Here is an 8,342-nt window from a genome sequence, read left to right on the forward strand (position 1 = left end):
AGGGCCGTCGGGGCTTGATCTTGAAGGTGGATGATTGTTGATTCAAAGGGCCGTTGGGGCTTGATCTTGGATGAACGGATGATGAACGATGGTGCTTTCTTCAAGGGCCGTCGGGGCTTGATCTTGAAAGAGCGATGGACGAAGAACGAAGAACGAAGAGAGCTTTCTTGGTTCTTCGGGAACCTGGATGCTTGAGAGCTTCGGAGTTTCAGAGCTTCAGAGCTTCAAGGTGTAATATGAATTTTGTCTTTTTTTTTTTTTTGAATGAAATGGGCTTGTATTTATAGAATTTCCAATGCCTAATTTTGAATATAATATCCCAGATGAAATAAGTCGTTTCTGCCAGGTGTTGACACGTGTCCTATTTGATGACTTTTCCAACTCATTTCAATTTTCGTTGAGTCACACGCTACGTGCAAAATTTATGTAATACATGAGCGTTGACACTTTGATTTATCGGTCAACATTTATTTACGAAATTTCGATGTCTACAAATGCCCCCACTTCAAGGCACGTCGTATACATGTGCTTGTCACGTGTAGGAGATGCGTTTTGAAGTCCCTTACTGTAGATGTCGATCCAAGGGCCGTCGAGGCTTGATCTTGAATTGGGCTGGAGATTTCTTCAAGGGCCGTATGCTTGATCTTGAATTGGGCTTGAGATTTCTTCAAGGGCCGTTGAGGCTTGATCTTGAATTGGGCTTGAGATTTCTTCAAGGGCCGTTGAGGCTTGATCTTGAATTGTTGTTTGAAATTTCTTCAAGGGCCGTCGAGGCTTGATCTTGAAGGTTGAAATTGGACTACAAGGAACTTCATGTGGTAGATGATCTTTGGCTTTGGTAGTGGGTGAATCGGCACATATTTTGTTGCGCTTGTTGACTTTCCACAACTTTGATCTTGAACTGGGTTGGAGGATTTTCTGGATTCCTCCAATTGTTGATTTTCCACAGCTTATTCTTGAACTAGGTTTGGATTCAAGGGTGGTAGACACTTGATCTTGAATCAGACTTGTGATTTCTTCCAGGGCCGTCGAGGCTTGATTTCGAATTTGGCTGAAAGCTTCTTCAAGGGCCGTTGAGGCTTGATTCTTGAAGGTTGACTCGAACACATGACAAGCATGCACGAGGTGAAGGTGACGACTTGTTGCTCTGTTCAATCTTTCTAATTCACACCTGAGCAGTTTGGTCAACGGTATGATCTTCAAGATTGATGGGCTCTTCTTCCAGTTGGTGACTTAATCTTTAAGGATTTGATTCAAGGGTGGTGAATCGGCACGTGCAGCCCACAACGCCTAGTAAGTCGACCCAAGAATTTGAGGGTCAAAACAAGTTCACCGTCCTCAGGCAGATGCGACATATTCTCGAGTTCTTCATCTCAGACTCTTTCTGCTGAGTTGATTGTGCATGCTGCATTCTTCTCTGCTTGTTTCTTCAGGCAGATGTGGCAGCTTCTCGAGTTCCTCAGTTCGGACTCCTTCTGCTGAGTTGACCGTGCCGACCGCATTCTTCTCTGCTTGTTCCTTCTGCACCTTGTCTCCACATGCTGCAAGGTATCATTTTCACTTGCCTTATCTGTTCTCCAGGCAGATGTGGCAGCTTCTTTGGAAGTACAGCAGCAGTGGGAGACGAGTACTCGAGAGCAGTGCTAGGTAGGCAATCAGGGAAGGGTTCTAAGCAGTCGGTTCCTCACCCGAGTTTGAGTGGAAGTTCCGGCATATTGTTTTCTTTATCCTTGTCTTTGTAGGTAGGAGCAAGGACAAAGGAAATGACAGGGAGAACGCATGATATGAGATACTCTTGCTTTCTGCCCTGGTGATATGAGATACTTTTGCTTTGGAGTCATTGGCTTGCAGAGGTACCCCAAGGGATAAGGAACACTGAATGACTCGAGAGGCTTCGTTGGGAAAACATTTTTGGAGATGAAGAAAGGCTCTGTATGCCTGCCTTGCTATGGAAGGTGAAGGTGGACAGTTATAGGAGGTCCCTTAATACCTGTAGAGGTACTATTCTTTCACTCGTGTCGGCAACTAACGCGTGATTGAACAGTAAACTTCACGTGCTTTCTCCTTCACCGAAAATTTTCGACAAATTGCCCGTTATTTGCGCAAAGTCGAGTGTGCATATGACAGGTGATGACGCGGCTGAAAAAGACTGGCGCCTCTTCGATATCTGGGATCGGCGCTTCGACAAATTACCCGTGATTTCCGCAAAGCTGAGTTTACGTGTGACGGGTGCCGACGCGTCTGGAAAAGCAAGATGCTTCTCCGATTTCTGAGCTTGCCTCTTCGATTTTTGAATGGCCTCTTCGAATTCTGAGCTCGCCTATTCGATCTCTGAAATCCTGTCGAGTGCTGATTTTTATAGAGGCATGCAGTTCGTTTCAAAGCACACTCGAATTTTCGCTTGTGAAAACTCCCCTCTTGTACTTCTAAGATCTTGATTTGTCCGATCTCTTCTTCTTTCATCACTTTGAAAATGTCTGGACCCTCCGACCGTCGTTTTGACTTGAATCTTGGTGAAGAGGCAGTCCCGCCTTCTCCAGACAACATATGGCGCCCATCCTTCATATCCCCTACTGGTCATCTTACCGTTGGGGATTCGGTGATGAAGAATGATATGACCGCTGCGGTGGTGGCCCGGAACCTTGCCACTCCCAAAGATAACCGACTACTTTCCAGGCGGTCTGATGAGTTGGCTGTTAAGGAGTCTCTGGCCCTTAGTGTGCAGTGTGCAGGTTCTGTGTCCAACATGGCCCAACGCCTATTTGCTCGAACCCGTCAAGTTGAATCGTTGGCGGCTGAAGTGATGAGTCTCAAACAGGAGATTAGGGGGCTCAAGCATGAGAATAAACAGTTGCACAAGCTCGCACACAACTATGCCACAAACATGAAGAGGAAGATTGACCAGATGCAGGAATCCGATGGTCAGATTTTACTTGATCATCGGAGGTTTGTGGGTTTGTTCCAACAACATTTGCCTTCGTCTTCTGGGGCTGTACCAACTGCTGAGGCTTCAAACAGCCAACCTCCGACGCCTTCTCTTCCTGGAGCTCTGCCGAGTTGTGAGGCGCCACCTGATCGTCCTTGAATATCCCCTCTTGTAAATTTGATTTGATGTGATTTTTTTTTTTTTGTATAATGCAAATTTATGTAAAATTTCCAGAAAAAAAATAAATAAAATGGACCTTCTATTTCTCTCTATGCATTTGTTTTTTTTTTTTCTTTTTTTTTTTTGGTGCTGGATGCACCAAGTTCCATCATTTTTTATTTATTATTATTATTATTTTTTAATTATTTTTTTATTTTTTATTTTTTACAAATTTTTTTTTCTTTCTGCACATGGTGCCCATGCACCACCAGAAACTTTTGATCTGCCATGGGGTTGTACCCCATCTTTGATCCACCATTCCTCTTTTTTTTCACGTGGTGCCAGATGCACCACCACCTTTTTTTTTTTTTTTTTTTTTTTTTTTTTTAAATTGTATTTCTTTCTGTATAAATTAGGATGCTTGGCAGAGGGATTTGTAGGGGAGGACGAAGACGGACAGAGAGCTGGAGTTTGAGGAAGAGCTTCTCGGCCGGCTAGTCGTTTGACAGCGGTCTTTGAAGTTGTTGGCAGCAGGGTGATCATAGTGACGAGCTCGAGGGAGGAAGAGCTTCTCGGCCGGCTAGTCGTTTGACAGCGGTCAATGAAGCCTTCACCGCTGCTGTTTTCCTGCAAGCTCCGACACCGCCTGGGCCACCGTTGCTTGCACATTCATCGGACTTTCTTTGAGGATTTTGGCAAACACCGAGCACACACCAGCGCAAATCATGTGCTCCACACCCTCCGGACCACGACCGTTGAAGGTGACGAGCATGGACGGAGAGGACTGGCAACTCTGTGTGATTTACTCTGCAGAGGTAAAAGACTTTTTCTCTTATGGCAGCAACCTAGTTACAGGATCAACAAAGTACCTCAAAACATAGTCTTTCAATCCAGTGTCCCACTCTTCACAGAACCTCAATTGCCAATTTGGGCGGCTCAAACACCTCCGTCCTCAGCCCTGAAACACCATAATTTCCTCCGCAACGGCAGAAAGCGTGTGGGAAGTAGAAGAATTCGTTCACATCAAATAATCCAACCCAATTGCATTCGTTTTTTGCTCTCAAAGCGCAGTGAGAAAAGCCTACTTCTTGGGTATTGATCCACGACTAGCTCTGCCTGCTGCAAATCGAGCTCTCTAAAGTCGTCGTCGCTGTTGTTATCGCGGATGAACCACCGCTTCGCTTGCCCGAATCTCCAGCCTCTGAACCTGGGCATCTGGAATTAATTATGACAAGACCATCTTCGAGAAGCAATTAACACGCTCCGCAAACATCAGATTGGATGATGCAGTTTTTTTTTTTTAAGTCGATTCAATAGGAAACTTCGGAGCGAATTCACTAAGTGGCTCCGGCAGGGACTTCAAAGCTTTGATTTTGTCATCGTCATCATCAATTTGTTGACGGAGGTTTGACGGTCGTCGCGCCGAGCGACATCAAGGCCAAGCAGACGACTCGGAAGAAGATGGACGACGTTCCAGTGGCTTTGAAGTTTTCGACGGAATTGCCGGTGTTGAAGGCGTAACCCTAGGATGTGATAGAGGCAAAGAAGATCCAGCAGAATTTGCGGCTGGGCTTCCTAACAATCCATCAAGAGGTGGGTGCCGAAATGCGCATTTCAAATTCAAGCAACTGCCATTCAACCAGTACCAGCAATCCCTGGGGTTGATACGAGCATATTCACTGTGTCTATATTCACATTCACTTCCCTTTTTGCATGTGAGAGGCGACGCGAGATCCCTGCGACCCAGGCTCCCTCTCGATCTCTCTCTCCCTGTAAGCTTGCCCATCCTGGTGGCGGCTCTTCTTCAAGATTGGATCGGCCTCTCTCTCTCCTCCTTCTTTCTCCCTCGCTTGGAATCGATCTGATTCCGTTACGATCCGCCGGAGTTTCAACCGAACAATCGCCATGGTAGTCGGCGCACATCCACAGCCGCAACCACAGCAGCAGCTACAACAGAAACCGCCGCAGCAACCGGAGACTTCAGCTGCAAAAAGGGGCCTAGGCTCCGTCGTATTATGATGTAGGGTTCGTGTCCCCACAATTCCAGATGGTTTGATGATTCACATAGAGGTGTAGATCACAATTTCAGGGGCGGGAGATTTACCGGAAGACGGTTCCAGCCAGGACAGAGGTTTGACTCAGAGCGTTCATCTCGGAGATTGAATCAAGATGGTTACTCTGAACCCGTGATGCGTCCTGATGGAAGATATGAGATTGTTCATCGCGTGAGGCGTTTTGATTCAGATGGTGGTGTGCGTCAGTACCGTTATGATAAAGATTGTTTTGCATCTCACAACACGCAGAACTACGATGAATCTGACCATAAGGCGGCCGAGAGTCCGGGAGAGCGAGATTGGGCCTGGGTCGCATTTCTTGTTGGGTGTCTTGAGAAATCCCCTGCTTGCAGATCTTCGCACACATACTGGTCCGATTCGAGTAGGGTCTTGATGTCCGTTTTGTCTCGGGCCTTGAGGTCCACTTGTTGGGCTTGGGCCTTTGACGCCATAGCCCGGATGCAGACGTAACAAAACGACGCCGCCGCCGTTGATCTCGACGACACCGCAGAAGCTATGGCTCTCCGTATCAACCTCGTCGCCATTGTTGCGTCTCTGAGCTTTGACAACATATGTAGCAGCAACCATTAAAAGGCTTCTCTGCTCATTAACCATCTGTTTTTGAGCCCTTCTGACGACAATACCACAACCTAATCTCATCGATGGCAGAAGGCAGAAAGGAGGTAGAAGACGAAGGCTCCTTCTGTTTGAAAAGTAACTCACAGTTTTGGGCCGTTGAGTGCTTGCTGGGCTCACGGTCATCCTCAATAATGCAGCCCACCATTATATATATATATTTTTATAATACATTAATAACATGTTTTTTTTTTTTTTTTTTTTTTGTACAAAGAAATTGTAATAGCATCAAAACTTTTAATTAAATCTTTATTCCCTATTTTGGTGTGACTGAACTCGAAATTGAATGCTCGAGCTGCCTACGTACCCTTCCAAAGAAGAGATCAAGTCGTAACGTAGTTCAAATACATTTTTTTTTTTGGTACTTTCTTTTGGTGTCGTTTGCAGTTTCAACTCGTGCAGACAAGGAGCTTTTGGTGCCGTGTTACAGTTTCAGCTCGTGCAGGCAAGGAGCGTTTGGTGTCGTTTGCAGTTTCAACTCGTGCAGACAAGGAGCTTTTGGTGCCGTGTTGCAGTTTCAGCTCGTGCAGGCAAGGAGCGTTTGGTGTCGTTTGCAGTTTCAACTCGTGCAGACAATGAGCATTTGGTGTTGTGTTGCAGTTTCAGCTCGTGCAGGCAAGGAGCGTTGATGTTGCCTTTTATGCTCGTGCAGACCAGGAGCGTTGTGCCATGCAGTTTTAGGCTCGTGCAGGCGAGGAGCCTCATGTCCTACAGTTTAGGCTCATGTGGACAAGGAGCTTTTGGTTCGTGCAGTTTAGGCTCGTGCGAACAAGGAGCATTTGGTGCCGTGTTGCAGTTTCAGCTCGTGCAGACAAGGAGCATTTGGTGCCGTGTTGCAATTTCAGCTCGTGCAGGCAAGGAGCGTTTGGTGCCGTGTTGCAGTTTCAGCTCGTGCAGGCAAGGAGCGTTGGTGTTGCCTTTTATGCTCGTGCAGACCAGGAGCGTTGTGCCATGCAGTTTAGGCTCGTGCAGGCGAGGAGCCTCATGTCCTACAGTTTAGGCTCATGTGGACAAGGAGCTTTTGGTTCGTGCAGTTTAGGCTCGTGCGAACAAGGAGCATTTGGTGCCGTGTTGCAGTTTCAGCTCGTGCAGACAAAGAGCATTTGGTGCCGTGTTGCAGTTTCAGCTCGTGCAGGCAAGGAGCGTTTGGTGCCGTGTTGCAGTTTCAGCTCGTGCAGGCAAGGAGCGTTGGTGTTGCCTTTTATGCTCGTGCAGACCAGGAGCGTTGTGCCATGCAGTTTAGGCTCGTGCAGGCGAGGAGCCTCATGTCCTACAGTTTAGGCTCATGTGGACAAGGAGCTTTTGGTTCGTGCAGTTTAGGCTCGTGCGAACAAGGAGCATTTGGTTCGTCAAGCGATCTGAGAGGGTCGTTCCTCGCAATCTTCATAGCAAGGAGCCTTGACCGAGTAGTTGAAGAAGTCTTCAGGAAAGAAATCACGCATCGTGATGGGGATGGACGATCTATGTGTCGAAATTTCATCATCTTCAACACGTTCACGTTGCTTTGAAGGTTGACAAGAGCTGTTTTGCCCCCTTTCCGATTGGCGGACATGTGGAGGAGACGTATGCTTCTTGTGCAATTTCTTAGGAGTGACTTGAGTCCATCCTTTAACTTTGCTTGTCTTGGACGATGCCCCCAGCGGTTGAGGTGAAAATTTTGAGTCGGAAGAGCCAGAAGTGAAGGTGGTATAGTTTGACTTCACCACATCGTCAAGATCTAGCTCGATGATTCCTTTCTGAGCCAGCTTCATGATGAGATCTTTCAGCACGAAGCACTTTTCTGTCGGATGACTGATGAAGCGGTGGAATTTACAGTATCTTGGACTGTCAGTACGATTCATCTCTTCCGGCCGTCTGCACTCAGGCAAACTGATCACCTTCTTGTCCAACAGGTCATCTAGCATGGCAACCACATCAGAGTCGGGGAATGGATAAGTCTTCTCCTCAAGCTCCTTCAAAGTGCGTCTACGTGTCTCTTGATCACGAAAAGCTTCGGTTTGAATCGCCTTGCCTCGTGTGGATATTTTGACGGGAGATGTGTTGACCGTCATCGCTTCCTTGGTGGGTTTCCATGCAGCCTTTTCCACCTTTGTCCCAAGAACTTTGTCGTTCTTGTAGTCGGCGATCGATTCTTTCTTCCCATGATGGGCGATGCTCAACTCCATGTCATGGGCGCGAGTGGCCAATTCCTCGAAGGTCCGTGGTTTAATGCCTTGAAGGATGTATTGCAAACCCCATTGCATGCCTTGGATGCACATCTCGATTGAAGAGGTTTCCGAGAGCCTGTCTTTACAGTCGAGGCTTAGAGTGCGCCATCTGTTGATGTAGTCAATGACTGACTCGTCCTTCCACTGCTTTGTGCTTGTTAGCTCTAGCATGCTCACAGTGCGGCGGGTGCTATAGAAGCGGTTGAGGAATTCCCGCTCTAATTGCTCCCAGCTGTTGATGGACTCAGGCTCTAGGTCCGTGTACCACTCAAAGGCATTTCCTTTCAGCGAGCGCACAAACTGCTTGGCGAGGTAGTCTCCCTCCGTCCCCGCGTTGTTACAAGTTTCGACGAAATGTGC

Source organism: Malus domestica, chromosome 17 (assembly GCF_042453785.1).
Source record: "Malus domestica chromosome 17, GDT2T_hap1".
Classification (NCBI taxonomy): Eukaryota; Viridiplantae; Streptophyta; class Magnoliopsida; order Rosales; family Rosaceae; genus Malus; species Malus domestica.